We start from the raw sequence: 20,887 nt of genomic DNA, 5'->3' as shown, positions 1-20,887 counted from the left end.
ACGTTTTGTTGTTTGTTTGTCTTTGTAATTATGGCCAGCTTCTCCCAGTAAGAGCTGCAGGTAGCTAAATCCTTTCAAAGGTCTTGCCCTGGTTGTGAGTACTCAGGTTTTTGCCAGCTCTGCCCCAGCACCTGAAAGTCATCCTCTGATTTCTGCGGTAGCGGTAGGATCTCCAACACTAAAGCAAGGATGAGTTTTCCACTCCAGGCTGGAGCTGGAGTCCCTGAGCACAAAAGTTGGCCATAAGTGGTATTAAGCCTCCTGAATGTATACATGTGCAGTTCTGTGTTAAAGAAATTGTATACTTAATTAAATTTGAAAGGAGATTTATTGGGCAGGTCATTAGCCAGACATGATGCTGAAAACAATGTTTTCTGCTTTCACAAAGACTTGGACTGTTGAAGGTTTTTTGTGTGTAGTATCTCAAAAACACCTTGGCTAGCTTTTGATTTTAAAATAAATATATTTAGACAAGCAGAAAGTGTTGTAAATGTTTACATTTTGCTTGCTTTTTATTTTACTTCCTCCAGTTTTGAAACAGGAAACCATTTTTTTCCTAAAGGAGCACAGGTTTTTTACAGCATTTGGATTTTCTAGTATGTGATTTTCTATTATTTATTATCAGCTTTATTTTCCAGCTCACAAATGGTAGAGAGTTCATTCCACTTTTCCACAGGACCTCCATAGGTGTTTTATCATCTGCAGGAAGATAAGCACAATAATTTCTCCACCATGGGGGAGGTCTGAAGGGGACTGAAGCTAAATAAAGGGGTATCCAATCTGTTTGGGAACTTTTTGTATGAAACATTTTCCCACTAAAAATGAGAAATTGTCAGTTTAAAACTTTTTGGGAAGGGGGCCATTGAGTTGATTTAATTATTTTTTTATTTGTTAAAAAAAATCTGACTTTGGTTTCCAAGATCAAATTTTAAGCCCAGTTTTCAGCTTCAAATGATTTTTTAAAATATATAATGCAAGCTAATTAGAGAAATAACTTTCAGATAAAATTCAGAATAACATATCTCAAATACATTTAAACAAAGCATGAGGATTGTCCCAAACTGCTTTTCACTTGTCCCTTTGCAAAAAAAAAAAAAAAAAAAAAGAACTAGTCAGAATTTATTTTGCATTATGACACACAAAGTAAAAAAAAAAAATCAATCTGACAAATTCTCCTGGGATGGAAGAACTGTCCCCACCTGACCATATCTTCCATGTGAGACTTGTGAATCACATCTATTACTCCAGCTCCCATGTTTCAGTGGCACGTACCCTGATCCTGCACAGTGTAGCCTAAAAAAGCCACCCGCATGGGAACCACCCTCACCTGAGAGAGAGTGGTGGGAGCACATCTCACCAGCTGCTCTAGTCAGGAACAAGGCTGCCAGGCTGCAGCTGCACCTCCTGCCGACATCAGTGACTAAACCTCAAAAAAGTGGCATTTTCCCACATAATAGCCAGCCCAGGTGGTTCATCTTAATTGCCTTGGGGATATTCCCTCCCAGTGAGGCTTCAGGTTATTCGCTCCATCTGGCTTGTTACTACTGTATATTCCACATTTATGGTGTTGTGGCTCAAATTCAGAGTTATTGGTAGGGTTCTGCAGTTCATGTTAATATGTGCCTGGTTTTCAAGTGTCTCACCAGCTCTTCCAGGCTGCCGCTGCTGCTGGCTGGCTGCCAGGGCGATGGCTTAGGGCAGGCTGCCTCCGCCTGTCTATTAGCAAAGAAGATGGAGTCCCCCACGTTAATGGCTGAGGATTCAGTGGGAAAGTTGGGGTCTGGTTTCATTTCCACAAATGGGGATGTTCCAGGGAAACAGAGAAGTTTCACTTTCAGCCTTCTGAGTTTGTAGAGGCAGAAGAGACAGAATCCACCACCCTTTACCAAATGTGTGCAAGGGCAATGGGAGAGATCTGAGCTTTAAGGACTAGACTGAGTGTTGATTAGCATTGCTCACCCAAGGGAGATATGAATTCTCCACACGGTTCTGATACGATGTCACCTAGTACACAGGTCTAGTCGTCACGGGGTAAGTGCCATGCTAAGGAACTGGAACAATTTTTGAGAAAAGCATTAAAATGATTTGGTGGCTGGGAAAGGAGACCGCTTATCTGAAAGAAAGCGATGCAGAGTAGGATTCAGCCACCACTTTCCTGTACAACATTGTATCCTTCCTTAGAGATATTAAAAACTGAGCTGTACAGAGCTCTGAGGAAAGCTGACTGAATTGGCCATGCTTGTAGTAGGGGCTGGGCAGTTGAGGGCTGAGTCTCCAGAGGTCTCTTCCCACCTGAATTTATCTCTGATCATGAGCATATACTACAACACCAGACACACAGATGCAAGGAATGGTGAAGAGTCAGGAGTCCTGAGAAAAAAAGATGGATTAAGACCTATGAAAGTCATGCAACCAGTCATATTCTTAAGCATCCTAGCACAGCCTCTGTGGCTAGTGATGATAATGAATACTTACAATTAAGCCCACACTGACCTGGGCCCATAGCGCAGAAGAATAATATTTTTAGTTTAAAAAAAAAGGGAAAAAAAAGCCAAAAACAAAACCCAAACAACTGAATTTACTTCCTTGATTTCAGTGATTGTCTGCAAGATTTAAAAACTGCCATCAGGCCATCAGCCTGAGGGGTGTATTCATAGATTGCAAGGCCTAAAGGGACTGTTGTAATCATCTAACTTGATTCCTTTCTAACATACACCATAAGACTACCCTGCAGTCATTCTTGTAGCAACAAAAGTGTATCTTTTGGAAAAAGCTCTTACTGAAATTAAATGGAAGGAATATAAAATGTTCCTTGGGGTAGAGCTAACTGAGGCAACTGAAGTCCCTGCCAAAGGCACCGATCATTATGGCAGTTCCTGAGAGCAGCTAAGCTACATGGGATTAAAGGATTTCGGTTGGACCAACTGTGACTGTGGGAGCAGAGAGGTGTGAGCAAGGGTGACAAGGCAAAAATGGAGAGGCAAAATACTGAATTTGGAAAAAATCATGCAACAAGTTTCTGGCACATTTGGACTTCTCGGCAAGGAAATCACCTCCTGCTTGCTTTTACTTTTTGTGGGGCAAGGAGGCCTGGCATACTATTCTGGTAAATAAATAAGATTGCACAAAGACTTTACATGAGTCTATCAACTCTTCCTCAAACCTGGCACAGAAAAACCCTGCATAGATTCTAAGCATTCAGGCCAAAGGAGCATGGGCTTTCCAGCGTCAGAAGTTTATGGTTTCTTTGTAGCATTCAGAGAATACTTGGTGTGGGGTCTTCCACCAGAGTGGCCCATGTGATGGGCAATTTCTCCTCAGACCACACAGAAGTCATGTGGAACAGAATTCATTTTCTACCTGCAGGTAGCTCTTTTCACAGTGAAGAACCACAGCCTGCTAAACAAGCTGGACGCACAGAACTACCCGCTGCTAGCAAGTGGAAGCTGCTGGTGAGTATGCAAGGATGAGAAAGCTGCCCAGGAGCTGCAACGAAGTGACCTGTGATCGTTAATGTTTGACTTGTTATTAACATATACAGAAAATATGGGGGTGAGCTTCAGATGCCTTATGACAGATCTTCCATCTGTCCTGTGGCATGTGGTGTTCCCTGTGCCTGTGCTGAGGAAAGGGAGGGACAAATGAGCAACTGGGCAGGTGAAAAGGGGGATTAATTAAGGAGACTGTGCCAGCCCCAAGGCTGTGGGGTCTGCAGATCCCTCTCTAGCCAGCAGTTGCTAAAACAATTCAGATATTATTCTTGGTTTATGTCAGTAATGTAAAGCGTCTAACATTATATCCTCCATGACAATGCATCTAGCAGAAAGAAAAGAGAGCAGCTGGAGCAGGAGATGCCTGGAGTGCATCACCAGAGAGTTCCCCCAGCTACTTACAGCAAGTGTCTTGAGGAAGAATCTATTATTTATTCCTAATTACAGTAGGATGTCTATTAACACTAAAGTTTCCCACTTTCTTTTTTTTGTCCATTCACATCCTACTAATGCTTACCACTTTTCTACGTGTGGTTTGCATTGACATCTGACATGGATGAGCAGGCACTAGGGAAATAATGTCCTTACTGTCCAGAAGTCCCTGTGTAAGCTATGATGGATGGATAACAACACCATCAACTCTGGTTCCAAGCAAAACTCAACTGTACCATGCAGCTGGTCCAAACTGGTTTCATGCAGGCAAAATTCAGATGCCTGCAGTACATCTACAGCTCATGGCTAAGAGCGAGATCCATAATAAAAACCAGGATATCCAAGCCACTAAGGAACTGAAACAACTGTTCCCCTACTGATTTCAGTAGGACTGAGGAACCTAAATATTTGTGCTTATAAGCCTTCATCCCTTGGCTCATCTCTGTCCCACTACAGACTGTGAAGAAGTTGAGGCAGAGGCTATCCATGGCTGTATAACCTTTGAACACCTAGCACAAAGGGACTTTCATGCTGTTAGGGGGTTTGGTACTCTAATTGTTAAAAAATACCAATAATTCTACAGTTTATACCATGATATGATTGCTTAGAGGATGGGGCAGCTGCTGAACTAAGCCATGGCTGGAATTGAAGTAGAAGAAAATATCCATTTCATGATATAGTCTCCAGTTTCACTTTTCACTTCTTTCTCTCCTGAACTGTCTGTAATCAGCAGTAGCTTACTGCACCTGCATGTCTGTAGTACCCTGGGCCTCCAAGGAAGTGGAATAATTATTCTAGAATATTTTCACTTCCAAACAGGTGTTTGCTTACACAGTTTTGAGTTCAGAATGGGGAATTCAGTTGCCTAAACATACATACAGTGCCATGCAAGGTGCTTTGGATATCAAGCCATCTGTGCAAGGCAGGTACAACAGGACTCGTGGGAAACTCACACCCATAGGCCAGCAGCTGGCTGGGAAAGAAACCCTGAGGAGCCTAAAATGGTACTTTGTGCCTATATTCAGGCCACTGAGGAAGGGTCCAAATGTCTTTTTGTATTGAGTAAAAGTCATCCCAGAAAAGGTGTTTGACTGGAAACCTTATGTTACTTACATCTTTATGTTAAGGGATTATCAAGACATACCATAAACTTTGAAGGTCAGGGCAAGAAACTTTCCTTATACTATAGCAAAGCCTCAGGTGTATCTTCCATGGTTCAAGACTCCTCAGGTGATTTAGTCTCCAGTGCTGGAGGCAATGTTGAGCTGGGCCAGGACATAGGGCCAAGTGGGTGGGGCAACATGGGGCAGCAGGACACCCTGGGGCTCAGCAGCAGCAGGGAGGGATGTTACCTTCCCGTAGGTCCTGGAGACACCCTGTGCCACTGCCTCTCTTGGGCTCCTCCCAGCAGATGGAGACTGCCTGTGAACCACACATCGGCCAGAAGGTTGAACTGCTTATATGAAAGTCCATCAGCAGTGTTCCCTGGTAGGGGGCATTCCCCTGCAATTATGTGGGGGCATACATATGGCTGCAGGAGGAATGTAAGAGGGAACCACTTACAGAATGTCTTTCTTAACACAAGGAACTTGAAAACTTTTGTGTCTGGAGGAATAGTTACCTCCTAGGCGCTGAGCAGATTTCTTTGGAAATAAACCTACTTCCAGACAGATGCAGGAGGGAGACATTCACCATGTCATGGGCAGGGTGGGGCCTCACAGCTCATTCACGTCTGTCCTGGTTTCCCTAAAGCATGACTGAGTCAGGGAAGCTCTGCTGTCAGAGAAAGTGATGACTGATATAAGTGAAAATTCCTCTGTTCGCATCATTGCGTTCTGCCCACCCACTTTATTTCCTCATTTTTAGCAAACTGCATAGTAAAAGCTGTTATGAAATGCTGTTTCTCCCTTCACCATCTGATGAGTTAATAGCAAAGCCAATTAAAGGCAGCATGCAAGACAGCCAAGTTGTATGCGTCTCCCACTGTCTGACTCCCTTTAAGAACTGCTACATCACTTTTCAGTCATTTCCTTTCCCAGATGAGGCAGTTTCACTTATATCAAAGAGCTTGATCTAAACCAAACAGTCTTAACAATAAACCAGACAGCCTCGTTTTTGATATCATTAGCCTTTAACCTCAGAGGGACTTCTTCAGACAGGAGCTGCAACTTGTTACCAGATGTCAAAGAATGTTCGTCATCAAAACCTCAAGTAACAACTTGGCACTAAGCAGCATGAGCTTTTTGATTGTATTTTAAGTGACAGAAATTTTCATTTGGTGTAGCAGTGCCCAGGGTAGCAGAAGGAAAGAGAAAGGAAAGTATTTCAAAAACGATGTTACAACAGGCTTTAAGTACTCTCAACTTCATGATTTAGCCGTTGGATTTCTCCATAAACTGTTAATCTGTGGTATGAAGGGGCAGCATTTGTGGTTTTCCCTAGAGAAAAGCAGAAGTGCTCCACATATTATATTACAACAGTGAATACTGAACATGTGACCCGACTCCGATATGGTTCAGGAAGAAAATTTTCAGCAATTCCAGCCTAGATAAAAACATATGTCTATTGTTTTATTTCTGCAGACAGGACTGACCAGGTGAGATGGTTTTACTTTGAGCAGAGGGAGAGATTTAGTAGAAGCAAATTTAATGCTCCTTACTTTCTTTAAGAAGCTTTATATATTGCATGTGACAATAAAACCACAAAGCTAAAAACTGCTATCATGGAAAACTGTGGCTGGCTTTTAACCTGTTGACTAGAAAGGAGGTGAAACCAATCCCAAGGGAAAACATGGATCAGGAGCTGAACCTTAGCAAGGTATATCTTTCCCCAACTGTACCCCTAGGATGTGGTAATCTGTGTTAGCAACAGTTACCAGAGCCATTGTATGGCCTCCTACACAAATTAATGATCAAACCCACAGACGTATGTGAAAAAAATCATGTTCCTTTAAGAGACAGTTATTTCTTTGTTTCTTTTAGGACAATGCCAGAACTCACAGGTTTATCCTGTATAAATGAGAAATTTCACTCCTCTTTGAACAGATATAGGCTGTAGAAGATAATTAACCACTTCTTATGGTTTATCCAACCCACAAAACTTGGGTCAGGTACTGCTCGCCACCCACATTAATTGCCCAGAACAGACTGACTGGTTTTGGACCAAATATCATCTCACCAGCACTTAATATCCCTTCCATAGCATGAAAGGAAAAGAAACCTGAGGAGAAGAGAAAATTAGAATGGTGGGAAGAAAAACAGTTTCTTAACTGTGCAATGGACCCTGTCTGTCTAATGAATCCCCTTTGAAAACTACCCATAATAATAAATTAGAATGTAATATATTGCAGATGGATCAACAGTGGCACACACATAGCCTTACATATCTGCCACAGGTGTTTGATTTTGCATTTGACAGCAGGTCAAGGAGTAACCTTGCAAGGACAATTCTGTTATAGAGACTGACAATTCTGTTTTGCACCAGCTTTCAGGATTAAAAACTTGTTGTTATAGATTGGAAGGAAAACTAAGCCTCTCAGTTTTTCTGCGGAGTGGAGTTATATTGATAGAACTGGTTTAAGATCGAAAACATTATTTAAAAAATAAAATCTGGACTTGTTTTCTGCATACAGCTGACTAGTGTTTAGAAACTTCTTCTAGACATAAAGTTCATTGCACTTTGGTAACTTTAAGAAAATGGTGGACAGAACAACAGATTCTGACAGTAGTCCATTAAAAATGTTGTATCTAGAACTGACCAGCTCTTTGGGGGTCTTCAGCATCAACTGTGAAGATATACTCAGTATTTTTTTTCAGATGAAACAAACAAACAATAAAGTACTATAATATACAGAGGAATATCCTGTTCTTCCAGAATAGGCTAAAAATTTACAAAGGAAAAAAGAAATCACATGTAAGGATGTTAGAGAAACTTTCATTGAACCCTATAAAATTTGTCTAGACTCCTGCTGCTGTCAGGGCTGCACAGTTTTCTACAGCTTCTCAAGGAGGACTGGAAGGATTAGCCATTTCCTGAGTTCCAGTCGTGCTTCTCACAGTAAACTTCCCATGCATGTTTCAAGTCATTTCATCTTGTTGTTCCTCCCCTGCATGTTTCTGGAAATATGAAAAATGAACAATTACAAAAGGCTTGGGAATCTCCCAGGTGTTGCACCTATAAGATGAAGTAAAGGGTATCTATGCATCAATCACCCCAGTGCTCAGTACGCTGAAAAATAAAGGCAACCACTGGAAGCTACATGGTTTAAACTGCAGTATGTATAATGGTTTATGCTCTATTCCAAACAATGGCTAATGGTCACCATTGGAGATGGGGTACTTACCTGGCTGGACCTGTGGTCTGACTTAGTATGGCAGCTTTTCATTCTTACAGTGCTTATTCCTGAGTTTCAGCGGATGCTATTTACTATGATATTGGAGTTAAATAGCACAGAATCACACAGAATCACAGAATCACAGGTTGGAAGGGACCTCAGGGATCATCTAGTCCAACCTTTCTAAGAAGAGCACAGTCTAGACAAGATGGCCCAGCACCCTGTCCAGATGACTCTTTAAAGTGTCCAATGTGGCTGAGTCAACCACTTCCTGGGGAGATTATTCCAATGGTTGACTGTCCTCACTGTGAAAAATTTCCCTCTCGTGTCCAATCGGAATCTCCCCAAGAACAACATGTGTCCATTCCCCCTTGTCCTCTCCATGGGACTCCTTGTGAAAAGGGAGTCTCCATCTTCTTCGTAACTACCCCTTAAGTCCTGGTACACAGTAACAAGATCCCCTCTAAGCCTCCTTTTCTCAAGGCCGAGCAAACCCAGCTCTCCCAGCCTATCCTCATACGGCAGCTTCCCAGTCCTTTGATCATCTTGGTGGATCTTCTCTGGACCCCTTCCAGCCTGTCACATCCTTTTTGTATAGCGGGGACCAGAACTGGACACAGGACTCCAGGTATGGCCTGACAAACACTGAGTAGAGCGGGATAATGACTTCTTTATCTCTGCTGGTGATGCCCTTTTTGATGCAACCCAGCATTCTGTTGGCCTTCTTGGCTGCAGCAGCATACTGTTCACTCATGTTGAGCTTCCTGTCCACCAGGACCCCCAGGTCCCTTTCCACAGAGCTGCTCTCCAGCCAGGTGGATCCCATTCTGTGCTGCACTCCCTGATTATGTTTTCCCAGGTGCATGAGCTTACACTTGTCCTTGTTGAACTTCATAAGGTTCTTGCTGGCCCACTCCTCCAGCCTATCCAGATCTCCCTGCAGAGCAGCTCTCCCTTCTGGAGTGTCTACTTCCCCACTCAACTTGGTGTCATCAGCAAACTTCATCAGGCTACATGTGATGCCGTTATCCAGATCACTTATAAAGATGTTGAATTACACTGGGCCCAGTATCGATCCCTGGGGGACTCCACTTGTGATGGGTTGCCACTTTGAGAAAGAGCTATTTACCACCACCCTTTGGGTGCGGCCTGTCAGCCAGTTCCCCACCCACTGCACAGACCACTTGTCTAGGCCATAACACATCAATTTCTCCAGGAGGATACTATGGGGGACTGTATCAAAGGCCTTGGAGAAGTACAGGTAAACAATGTCCACCACCCACCCCATGTCAACCAGGCAAGTCGCTCTGTCATAGAAGGCCACCAGATTCATCAAGCACTATCTGCCTTTAGTGAATCCATGTTGGCTTTTCCCAATTATGTGCTTCAATTGGCTTGTGATGGCCCCCAGGAGGATTTGTTCCATAACTTTCCCAGGGTTTGAAGTAAGGCTGATGGTCCTATAGTTACCCGGATCCTCCCTCGAGCCCTTCTTGTAGATAGGGGTAACATTTGCCTTCCTCCAGTCCTTTGGGACATCCCCCGTTCTCCATGACTTCTCAAAGATTATGGAGAGCAGCCTTGCAATGATGTCAGCAAGCTCTCTCAACACCCTTGGGTGGATGTCGTCAGGGCCCATTGATTTGTAGGGGTCAAGCACCTGTAGTAATTCATATACTAACTCTTCCTTCACCAATGGTGGGTCAGTTTTTGGTTCAATTGGCAATTTTGTTCCCAAAGCCTGGGACCCAACAGTGCTGGTAAAGACAGAGGTGAAGAAGGTGTTGAGGACCTCTGCCTTTTCTGCATCATTTGTGATTGATTCTCCTTTTCTGTTTAACAGTGAGCCTATGTTTTCCTTCTTTTTCTGCTTGTGTTTGACATGTCTGAAGAACCCTTTCTTGTTATTTTTTATGTCTACAGCCAGTTTCAATTGAAATCGGGCTTTTGCTTTTCTGATTGCATCTCTGCGCTCTCTGGCTATGCCCTTGTAGTTCTCGGCAGATAATCTTCCACTTCTCCATCTCTGGTGTGCTTCCCTTTTGGATTTGAGTAGACCCAGGAGGTCATGGTTGAGCCACGGGGGCCTCTTGCTCTGCTTACTTCCTTTTCCTTTGTAGGGGATAAATTGGCTTTGTGCTTCCAATAGAGAGTTCTTGAAGAATTCCCAGCACTCACTAACTCCTTTGTCTTCCATGGAAGCCTCCCATTGAATCCCTCCCAACTGAGCCCCGAGTGCACTGAAGTTTGCTCTTCTAAAATCCAGAACCCTTGTCTTAGAGCTGACCTTCAGCACACTCAACAGGATCCCAAACTCCACAATATTGTGGTCACTGCAGCCAAGGCTATCACTAACCAATATACTACAAAGCAGGCTTTCTCGGTTTGTGAATAGCAAGTCCAGCAGCGCCTCCTTCCTGGTTGGCACATCTAATATTTGTATCAGGAAACAGTCCTCTATACATTCCAGGAACTTGGTGGATGACGTGCAAGCTGCTGTATTGTTCTTCCAGCAGATGTCTGGGTAGTTGAAGTCACCCATCAGGACCAGGTTCTGTTGGCCAGAAGCTTGCTTTAGTGCCCCAAATATTGCTTCGTCGGCTTCATCACCATGGTTAGGAGGTCTGTAACAGACGCCCAGTGGGAGGTCCTGCTTGGATATCACCCCTTTGACTTTAACCCAGAGGCATTCGATAGAGCAGTAGCAAACACCATAGTTGACTTCGATACATTCAAGGTGTTCCTTGATGTAGAGTGCAACTCCTCTACCTCTTCTACCCTGCCTGTCGTTACGAAAGAGCTTGTAACTGTCCATTGCGATTCCCCAGTCATTTGAGGTGTCCCTCAATACGTGCATCACAGTCTTTGCTTGGCGCTAGTTTTGAGACTTATTTGTTTAAATCAGTTGCTCCTGGGTTCCAGCTGATGCTGTGGATAGAGACATGCTGGAGCTGTTATGGTCTCTTACATTTGGCTGTGGCTGGGACACTGTCTTGCAGCCAAAGTCTTGCAGGGCTTTTTGTGGGATAGCAGTGCATTTCTGTTACTGACGCTGATCAAATGTTATATTTTTAATTGAATTTCTACAGTTATGGTCTAATGACAAACGTGTATGCTCTGTGTTATGCCCTCTCATTACTTAAAACTGGGAGAGCTACAGCAAAGGGGCTCTGTTAATAATAAACATTAAATGTCAGCCAGATGAAACCGAAGAATGGAAAAAAGAATAGTACGATGCAGGGAGGCTTTCTTTCCACTTACTTTATTTTCACTACATTTAGGGGACTTTCATACTTTCTCTGCCTAGAGGAATATTTTTGTTCATAGAAATTCACTTCTGTGGAGTGGGAGTTCACAAGTCTTCCTACTGGCTTGAGAAGAAGTAGGACCAAGACTGATGTTTTGGTTTCCCTGCCTCAGTAGTGTTTCTCTGCTCAGACATGTTTCTATTTTGGGTATTTTCTTCTCCACTGATCCCTGCTGCGTGTTGAGGATAAGCTTCAACTGCATCCAATATTTTGCCATGAGAGGCCAATTGTTCTGCAAACAAGGAGGAATGTCTTGTTGTTCTGGCATTTCGTCTCTTTGGATATGGTTTAGAAACCAAATAATACATTGAAGACATGCTTCAACAGAAATTAAGCCTAAGAATCCTCATTTTTGTTTATTTTATTTAGTTATTGGAAGACTCCTAGCAAAGCTAACACCTCATGGTTTTAATAGAAGACTTTCAACAAAAATGAAGACTAAGATAGACACTATACTGCCTTGTCACTACAGGTCAGAGCTTGCAATGGTCCTACTTATTTTGTGGAAGTCTTTAACTCTTTTGTCCTTTTAAAAGACAGGAAACTCTTCTGTATGCCTGTGCTAAAAGTTAAGACCCATGAAAATCAGAAACTGTCTCAGTAGATACGAGAAGTTATTAAGGCAGCCTAGCTTCCTCCAAAAATTTTGCCTCCAGTTGCCCATTGCAAATAAAATTGCTTTCAAAAGTTACTCACTCAAACTCTGCACTTTTTTTATGACAAGAACCAGGAGAACAGAATTTGTACATCAAGGCTGTAGGTCAGGGCTTCCAGGAAATTCTGCGGGATTTATGTAAAAATGCTAAAGGAAAAAAAATCTCCGAGCAAAGAAAGTTCTAAACTGCTGTTAAATTCAAACTTGAGGTTTTAAAGTTATTTAACCCTATGGTCACTATTATAGGGGAAGGTTACCAGCTATTTCTGGGATTTTATAGAAACAAATAGTCTGGCTATCCTGTCAGCATGTGTCTCATTAGCACAGAGCCAAAATCAAGGCAATTATTTTTGTGTACTCAAAGTAACGGAGAGGATTCCACTGGCAACTAACATCACCTCAGAAACCACAGGATCCATCATCACAAGCTTTATAACTAAAGCCTTGTCTAAATGGAAGGCATTTTCACCACAAAACCTTTCTCAGCTCACAGAATATTATGAAAATAAATGTACTAAAGTATTCAGATTTTGTGTAATGGCATTTTGAAAAGTAAACAGGACTGGAAAATTCATTCCAAGGCTAGAGCACCAAAATTCTCAAGAACAGCTTGATGGTGTAAGGACAAATGTCATAGACTCAAGTCAAAGAAACACTTGAGTATCAACAACAGCACTTAGATGAGCTCTATCATTATTGGAGCTAGAATAAGCCCTCGGTTTTTGCATTTCTCAGTTCCCACCCATGCACACACTAAGAGACCTGGCAAAATGCATTACAGGTAAAATGGCATCGCAGTGTTGACCTTAGTGACAAGGTTCCCATGGAAGTAGTGTCCAGTTTCTGCCTCCACAGATGGCTGGTACCATTATTTCAGACAATCGTGTAATTGAAGGAAAAAAGAACAGGATCTTCCATAGCTGGCAGAAAAAAAATTATAACTTGGATTTTTTTAATAGCCTGAGAGGACAGAAGTTGTATTGTGGATCCACAATGGGAAAATTAACCAAAATAAAGCCAGAAGTTCTCTTTTTCCTCTAAGAAGCGGGAACTTCTAAAATTTAGAAATGAAGTCAACACCAAAAGAAGGTGAAGAAACCAAGATGCAGAACACTCCTGGTTAGGAATGGTTGCTATTCATGATTTTTTTATTTTTACAGGATAAAATTCTGACCCAGTGAAGCCAATGGCAAAATTTCTGCTGCTGCAGAGCAGAAGTTCATACAAAGCTCTGGTGGCACATGAGTAGGTAGGTGTCAACAGGCAAGTAGATTATATTATCATATTCCAAACTCTGATTAAGAAAAATATCACCAGTATGTGATAGTTGTTTTCCTGAGTGATGTTGTAGCTGAATTGTTGGTGTTCGTATCACATGTTACAGATTTTGTTTGTGAGGGATGGCAAATAGATATGTTAGAAACGGCATATTCTGTTTCCATAGTAGTCAATTGTCTGGTTTTGAACACCCTAAAGTTGCATACCCAATCAAGACTTGTGAGCTCAATCCATCTCTGGCTTATTTTTCCCTACCATTTCAATTCCCTTTCAACTAAGTACTTTATATACAAGGAAACACTGTTTAAATCAGCAGCCTATTTTGGAGGAGTTATTCAACTCAAATCTCCGACACAGTGAAATGCACAGCACTGAGCCAAACGGTGGTTTATTCATGCCTTTCTCTCAGCAATACATCTGAACTGCTTGAGACTGCCTGAATAAATATTTTGCCCCTGCTGTTTGCCACTGAGCTTAGACTTCACTACTGGTACTGTTCACAAGACGAACCCCTCAGTGTTTTCTCCCGTGTCCACATGATCTTCCTGTGTTGTGGTTGACACCTGAAGCTCCTGGCTCCTCTGGACTTCAGATGTGATCTGCGTGTTCCCCTTGAATTGCTGTCCTGTATTTGAAGTGTGCTGCCAGACCACCTGGCCTCATTCACCTACCGAACTTTGTCACTGCCCCTCAAAAACTGGTTTATATGCCCATTCTTCCTCAAAACACAGCAATACTCTGCAATTTTTAGCCAGAAACACTGAAGAGATATATGCCTGATAAGTCACTGGGCACAATGTCCTAGACCTTCCCAGATTCTGAGTCTACCATATCATCACAACTTTGCAAATTCTTCTGACTGTCATTATCTTTGTCTAATTTTCTTTTTGCAGGTTATTTGTGATTTATTTCTCTAGTGATGGCTCATTCCGTACATTTTCCCAGTGGCTGCTTTGCTCTTACAGAAGCAACCCCAAGAGCCTCTTGCTTCAAGCACACCATTGTTTTCTCAGATCATATTTGGCAAACACAAAGATATGCATGTTTCTATTCTATAGCTTTATAGTATTTTTAAAGTAGCCACTTCAAATCTCTTTAAATGATGTGAAGAGAGAGGACCAGTTTATTTACTCCCCGTTCTGTTTGCTCCAGGAATGTCTCTAAGCATTCAGAGTCTTGCTTGTTCTGTTCTGGCTTTTTGTCAGGAGTCTTTACTGTTAAAATTTTAATTTAAAAATGCTGATATTTGTTGGAATTTTCTGATTAAATTCTGAAAAGAAAACCTTCTCTCAGTTTAACTGCTTTTCAATGACTTGCCGAGGACATTGATGTGCAAACAATATATGTTCTACACCAACAATGGAGCTTGCCAGGTGTTTTTATTTATTTAATGCCCCCTCCTTTCTTTTCCCCCAACAGAAACTGCAGTAATGCGGGCTTTTAAAACATACTTGGAAATGTGATCTTTTACATTAAAAAACTAGGCCGTGCTCATATTGCCTGCCAGCAATGCATGTTTGAAGTATTAATGTACAACACCTAAAAGAAACATAATATTAATATAGAACTCTGCATTAAAACACCCTTTCAAGACAAGCCAGCTGCCTTACCCTGAAAAAAGACCAGGAAACCCAGATGTGGAGCTAATCAAATTGTTCATTATAAATGAGCTACCTAGCAAATTTAGCTCTTTTTTTCCCCAAAATGATTGTGAAAAAGCCCTGTTTTTTACATACTTATTTGTAACTTGAGTTCATCCAATACCTTGTGCGGCAACTGCTTTGATTCATTGGCTAGGCATCAGTCATTAGTGGTCTGACTTAATAAAGAAACGTCAGGACTGAGAATCTGTTATATGCGATTTTCCACTGTGCTGCTCTCTTATCTGAAGGCAGATAAGAGGCAGACTACCATTTAATTGAAACTTTTCCATGGGGAAATTCACATGTGTAGCCCATAGCCCTTCCTTTCTTTGGGATCCTGGAGCAGATACCGAACCCAAGCTCTGTACCTGATGACTGGTAATCCTGGGAGAAGGAACAATGGTCCAGCCTGCCAGTGTTGACCAGCCATACCCAAGCTTCCCAGATACTCAATGAACAGAAATTGTAATTTATTTAATCTGCCTGCCTTATTCATTCAACCTTTTCACTGCCTTCCTCAGGAGGAATGGAGCTGTGGCCATTGTGTTCCTCATGTGGAACTCTGATATGCTGAACCACTCATGTGAATGGGCCCTCAGTCTGTCCATTGAAATGACACCGAAGGCAGGAGTACCACTTAATAACGTCAAGTTCGTAATGGTCAATGATTAGTCAGTTAACTAATTAACAAATTAAATTGTCATTTTGCAGCTCATTCTAAAGAGTTGAGGGTAATCATAAGACCATCTCCATGGGCATATCTGCAGGAGTGAGAGGGAATATCAGGTGGCTCAGGGGACCAGGGGGACAGAAACCACTTCAAGAAGACGGACAGAGCATCTCACTAAATGTGAGGTTACTTCAGCCTGAAAACAATGAAGATCAAAGAATCTCACTTTCAGAAAACTTCGCTTCCTTCCCCACCCTTCAGGCTGGTCAGGGAACTGCTTAGTAAGGTCCCCTAGGAAAAAGCTTTTGAAGGTGCTGATGTCCATCAGTGCTAGTTGCTTTTTAAGTACCTCCTCTTAAAAGCACAGGAGCAGGCAATCCCAAAGCGCAGGAAGTCAAGCAGGTGAAGCAAAAGGCTGGCTTGGCTGACCAGGGATATTCTTCTTGAAATAAGGAGAAAAAAAAGAAAGTATATGGCCAGTGGAAGCAAGGTCAGGCAACATGGGAGAACTATAGGGATGCTGTTTGCCACAGCAGGGAGGAAATACATGTGGCCAAAGCTCAATTAGAGTTGAAGCTGGCCAGTACTGTGAAGGACAATAAGAGGGTTTTTAAAAAATACATTAGTGGCAAAAGGCAGGACAGAAATAACATTGGCCCATTGCTTGATGAGAACAGTCACCTCACAAGCAGGGACATAGATAAGGCAGAGATGTTTAATGCTTTCTTTGCCTCCACCTTCAACACTGATGGTGGGCTCAGGGACCCCCCAGACCCCTGGGCTAGTTTCCATTGTTGTTATGTGAGCCTGTATATGAACAGTTGTTCATTATCTTAGCTGTTTTAAGTGGTTTTAGCCTCAGCAGAGCAATGCTACATCACACATTGTTGTTCCAAAGTGTCTTCACAAGTATCTCTCAAGTATCATCACGTGAACAATATGGTGCAACAAAAGATTTTGTTTTACAAAGCACTACAATATTTTACAGGGTAAGCCCATAGTTAACTGTCGTGAATGGATAGTTTTTCAAACGTGCATTAATATAACTCTTCCAAGTTCCTACCTTCCAGAAACTGTATTGGTTTAAGTTAGAAATGTAAAAACTCTGGAGTGGGGTAAAGAAGATGTTAATTTATGGATATTGAAAACCACTGATGTCATGCATGGATGTTAAAGGAGGGAAATACACTTGGCATCTGTAGAATAAGAAACACTTTTGACAATGACTATATATACACACATAGTCACTGATATGTATATATATCAGGATTCAGTAAAAACTATCAATGGGTCATTTTTAAGCTGACTGCTGCATACAGTAAGCTTCTACACCAAAAACACATTTAAACACTTTCTCATGAAGAAGCAGAATATTGTTTCTCTTCCCTGACTAGTGTCAGAAGTAAATCTAGGAAATGTTCAAAAATCACCTTCTGTAGCTGTTTTGAACCACTGTTATTCAGGTCTATGCAGTGACTTGAACAGGACTGGGGGAAGCACAGTCACTATCAAGGCACAGATTTACTGAGAGGAGTTAAGACACCAGCACCACTCACTGCAGGGAATGTGCTACAGGCCACACAATGCAGCAGCTGTTGTATGGACCTTCCCACCCAGACTGAAGCTCCTTTTCCTTTTAGAAAGGCATTTACATGCCGTAAGGAACAACTAAATGATGTATGTATATGTCCTGGTTTCAACTGGGGTAGAGTTAAAATTCTTTGTAGTAGCTAGTATGGGACTATGTTTTGGATTTTTGCTGGCAACAGCGGTGATAATGTGGAGATGTTTTGGCTGTTGCTAAGTCGCGCTTACACTGGTCAAGGACTTTTTCAGCTCCCCGTGCTCTGCCAGGTGCACAAGAAGCTGGGAGGGGGCACAGCCAGGACAGCTGACCCAAACTGACCAATGGGATATTCCATACCATACGACGTCATGCTCAGTATATAAGCTGGAGAAGAAGAAGGAAGGGGGGACATTTGGAGTGATGGTGTTTGTCTTCCCAAGTAATCGTTGTGCGTGATGGAGCCCTGCTTTCCTGGAGATGGCTGAACACCTGCCTGCCCATGGGAAGTAGTGAATGCATTCCTTGTTTTGCTTTGCTTCTGTGCGCAGCTTTTGCTTTACCTATTAAACTGTCTTTATCTCAAACCATGAGTCACCTCACTTTTACTCTTCCGATTCTCTCCCCCGTCCCACCAGGGGGGAGTGAGCGAGCAGCTGCGTGGTTCTTGGTTGCTGACTGGGGCTAAACCATGACAGTATAAATAATGGAAACACAAGGTGGAAAATTGATATTTGCTTCAATAATGTTGTTGGAAGGCTTCAGAAAGCAGATTTCAAAATGACTTCCATAAGGAAATAAAATAACTTGGTTGCAAAGACACAGAACAGCAAGAAAAGGAATTATGGAATTATATGCAGCCTTATAGGTATCAATTTGATCTTGCTAGGGTGAAACTAGGATGCTGAAAAAGAATGACAAGAAAAAAACATGATGAAGCCAAGAATGCTGAGAAAGGAAGGTGTTATTGTAAATGTAATTTGGCATAGGATGTGTGGCTAGACAACCAAAAGATGCCAGGTAACCTGTGGTCATGGCGGGGTGGAAGTTTCAGGAAGATACAGAAAACACTGCTAAGCAATAGACATGAAGAAGGCTTGATATGAACAGTGTTGAGAAGCAAAATCAATTTACAAGAGTAGGGGAGATGGAGAGGATATGGACAGGACACCAAAGCTGAAAATCTGGTTAAGAGATATGGTCTGTTATGAGGTGACTGCAGAAGACATCCAAGGATTGGATCCCCAGTGTTTTAGTAAAGGTCATTTGAGGGTGCTTATATGTTTTCACAGGAATTATTAGAATAATTCCAGTTGGAAGGGATCTCAGGAGACTTCTAATCCAAACTTCTGCTCTAGCCATGCACCACCGTCAAGAGCCTGGCTCCTTCTTGACAACCTCATCAGCAGTCCTGACAGGCTGCTGTCAGGTGACCCCGAAGCTGTCTCTTCTCTGGCCTGAACAAATCTTGGACCTCCAGCCCTCCTCACAGTGCAAGTGCTCCAGCACCTGACCAGTTTAGTGGCCTTCCTTGAAGTCACTCCTGTTTGGAGTTCCTTGTACTTTGGGGGAGGGTGGCAAAACTGTATGAGATATACCAGCTCCCTGGATAAGCCAAAATCTGATTACCTGAAGCCCAGAGTCTTTATCCCGTCACTGGCCTTCCTCACTCACTGCAGGACCTTCACAATCCACTTCATGGTCGCTACAGCCAATGCTACCATTGATGATCTTATTACGAGCCAGTTCCTCTTTGTTAGTGAATGGCAGTGCCAGCTGTGTGTCATCCCATGTAGTACTTGTATTAACAAGTTATTCCTGACATCCTCCAGAAATCTCCTGGTTCACTCACCTCCCACAGTATTGCCCCTCCAGCATACGACAGGGAAATTTTCTACTGGGTTCAAACAAGAACTTCTTGTAGACACTAGAAACAGACCTGTTATCACTGGCTGAAGATCTACCTCAAGTGCAGCCTCTTAGACTGCAGACTTTCTAGTATATGTACCTGCTTGTACATCCCTAGCCAAACAGGACTCCAGTCCATGGTAATTGTTCCTAAATGCAATCGTAAGATAAGCATGTGATGCCCCCAAAGATTTTCTGTTTTGTTTCCTGAATGGGTTTCAGTCTTCCTTTCACTATTCAGTTTCCTTCTAGAGAACTAGTCAGAAACAGCACAAATTTCTTATGCATGTGTCTTCATGAATGAGAAAAAAAAGCCAGCAGCCTAGCAGCAGGCTAGGAATTTATTCACAAACCTTGAGCATTTGTCTCTTCTGCTGTGCTAAAGTGAAACTCAGGGACCTTTCACTTGCCAAAGACTCTAAAGGGGATGCTGGTCTAGCTTGGTGGGATCCTTTGTAAGGCAGTCACTGTGGCTTGCTTTAAGAAGGATCTTTAATTCACACTTCACTGGTGGTCATGAGTCAGTCTCCTAACTTGATATAAATATTTTCCTTAATTCCAGGTTATTAACCCTATCAGGAAATAATTAAGCCTTTTCTTTTTTTTTTTTCTTCTTTTTTTTTTTTTTTTGGAAAAGGGTTTGCTTTGATCAGTAACCAGATGCTGGAACGGATTTGATTTAAAGTTTTCATGATACTAAGGATTGATAATCTGAGCTTTCTTGCTGCTGTCAGGAATATTTCCCAGTCAGCAAGTTGTGTCTGCAAGCTGTTACCAGCTGGTGATAGCTCTCAATTTGCTATGGGAGAAACAGGACTTTGGCAAGCTTTCTCACAATGTGGGAATGTGGTTATGTGGCAACAGGGATATCGAATACTGGCTGTCCATCTCCACTCAGTGCCAAGGACATCAGCCACTGTGGAGATAGGGAGTATGCCAGCCAGCAAGAGCCAGGCCCCCTGGGGAAAGAGGAGAGGAGAACAACAGGGGAGAGGCTGGGGATGGGATGAGAAGGGGAATGAGGGAGCAGGAGGAGGGTTGGAGTGGAGAAGTAGACAGGAACCGATCATGGGAGACAGTTGGGATGGCAGGAAGAATGGAGAGCTCTCCATCTGCTCAGTACAAGGACTACAGAGGAGCTGACCAACCTCCAGGCTCCATGCAGGGCTGAATCTCAGCTGAGGAGCAACCTCCAGCAAATTGCTTGATCCTCTGCTTTCGCACCCTTAACAAAAATAGGGTTCCCTGAAGTCCACAGATTATTTTACTTGCTGGTGAAGTAGTGAGGGCAGACTTTGTCTCTGGTCTTCCACATGGCAGCACACAGGCCTGGGTCCTGGCCTCCCACAAAGCTCCATTTACCATGCCAACTGAAGAGAAAGGCTGCATATCTTGCTCTGATGACAATTTGCCACTGTGGACATTTAAGAATTATTTTGGTGGCTGCAGAATTAACCATGCAGTGCTGCCCTCATGCAAACTGGTTGCTGAGGTAAGAGCAATGGAAAGAGAAATGAGAAACTGCTATTTGCTTTGAGTCATGTGTGTGAAATGAGTTTCTCTCTTCCAACACCAAGAAAGATGAAATGTAAATTCTGCACTCTA

The sequence above is a fragment of the Phalacrocorax aristotelis genome, chromosome 2 (assembly GCF_949628215.1).
Source record: "Phalacrocorax aristotelis chromosome 2, bGulAri2.1, whole genome shotgun sequence".
In the NCBI taxonomy this organism is placed as follows: Eukaryota; Metazoa; Chordata; class Aves; order Suliformes; family Phalacrocoracidae; genus Phalacrocorax; species Phalacrocorax aristotelis.
This window is presented reverse-complemented; position numbering follows the sequence as displayed.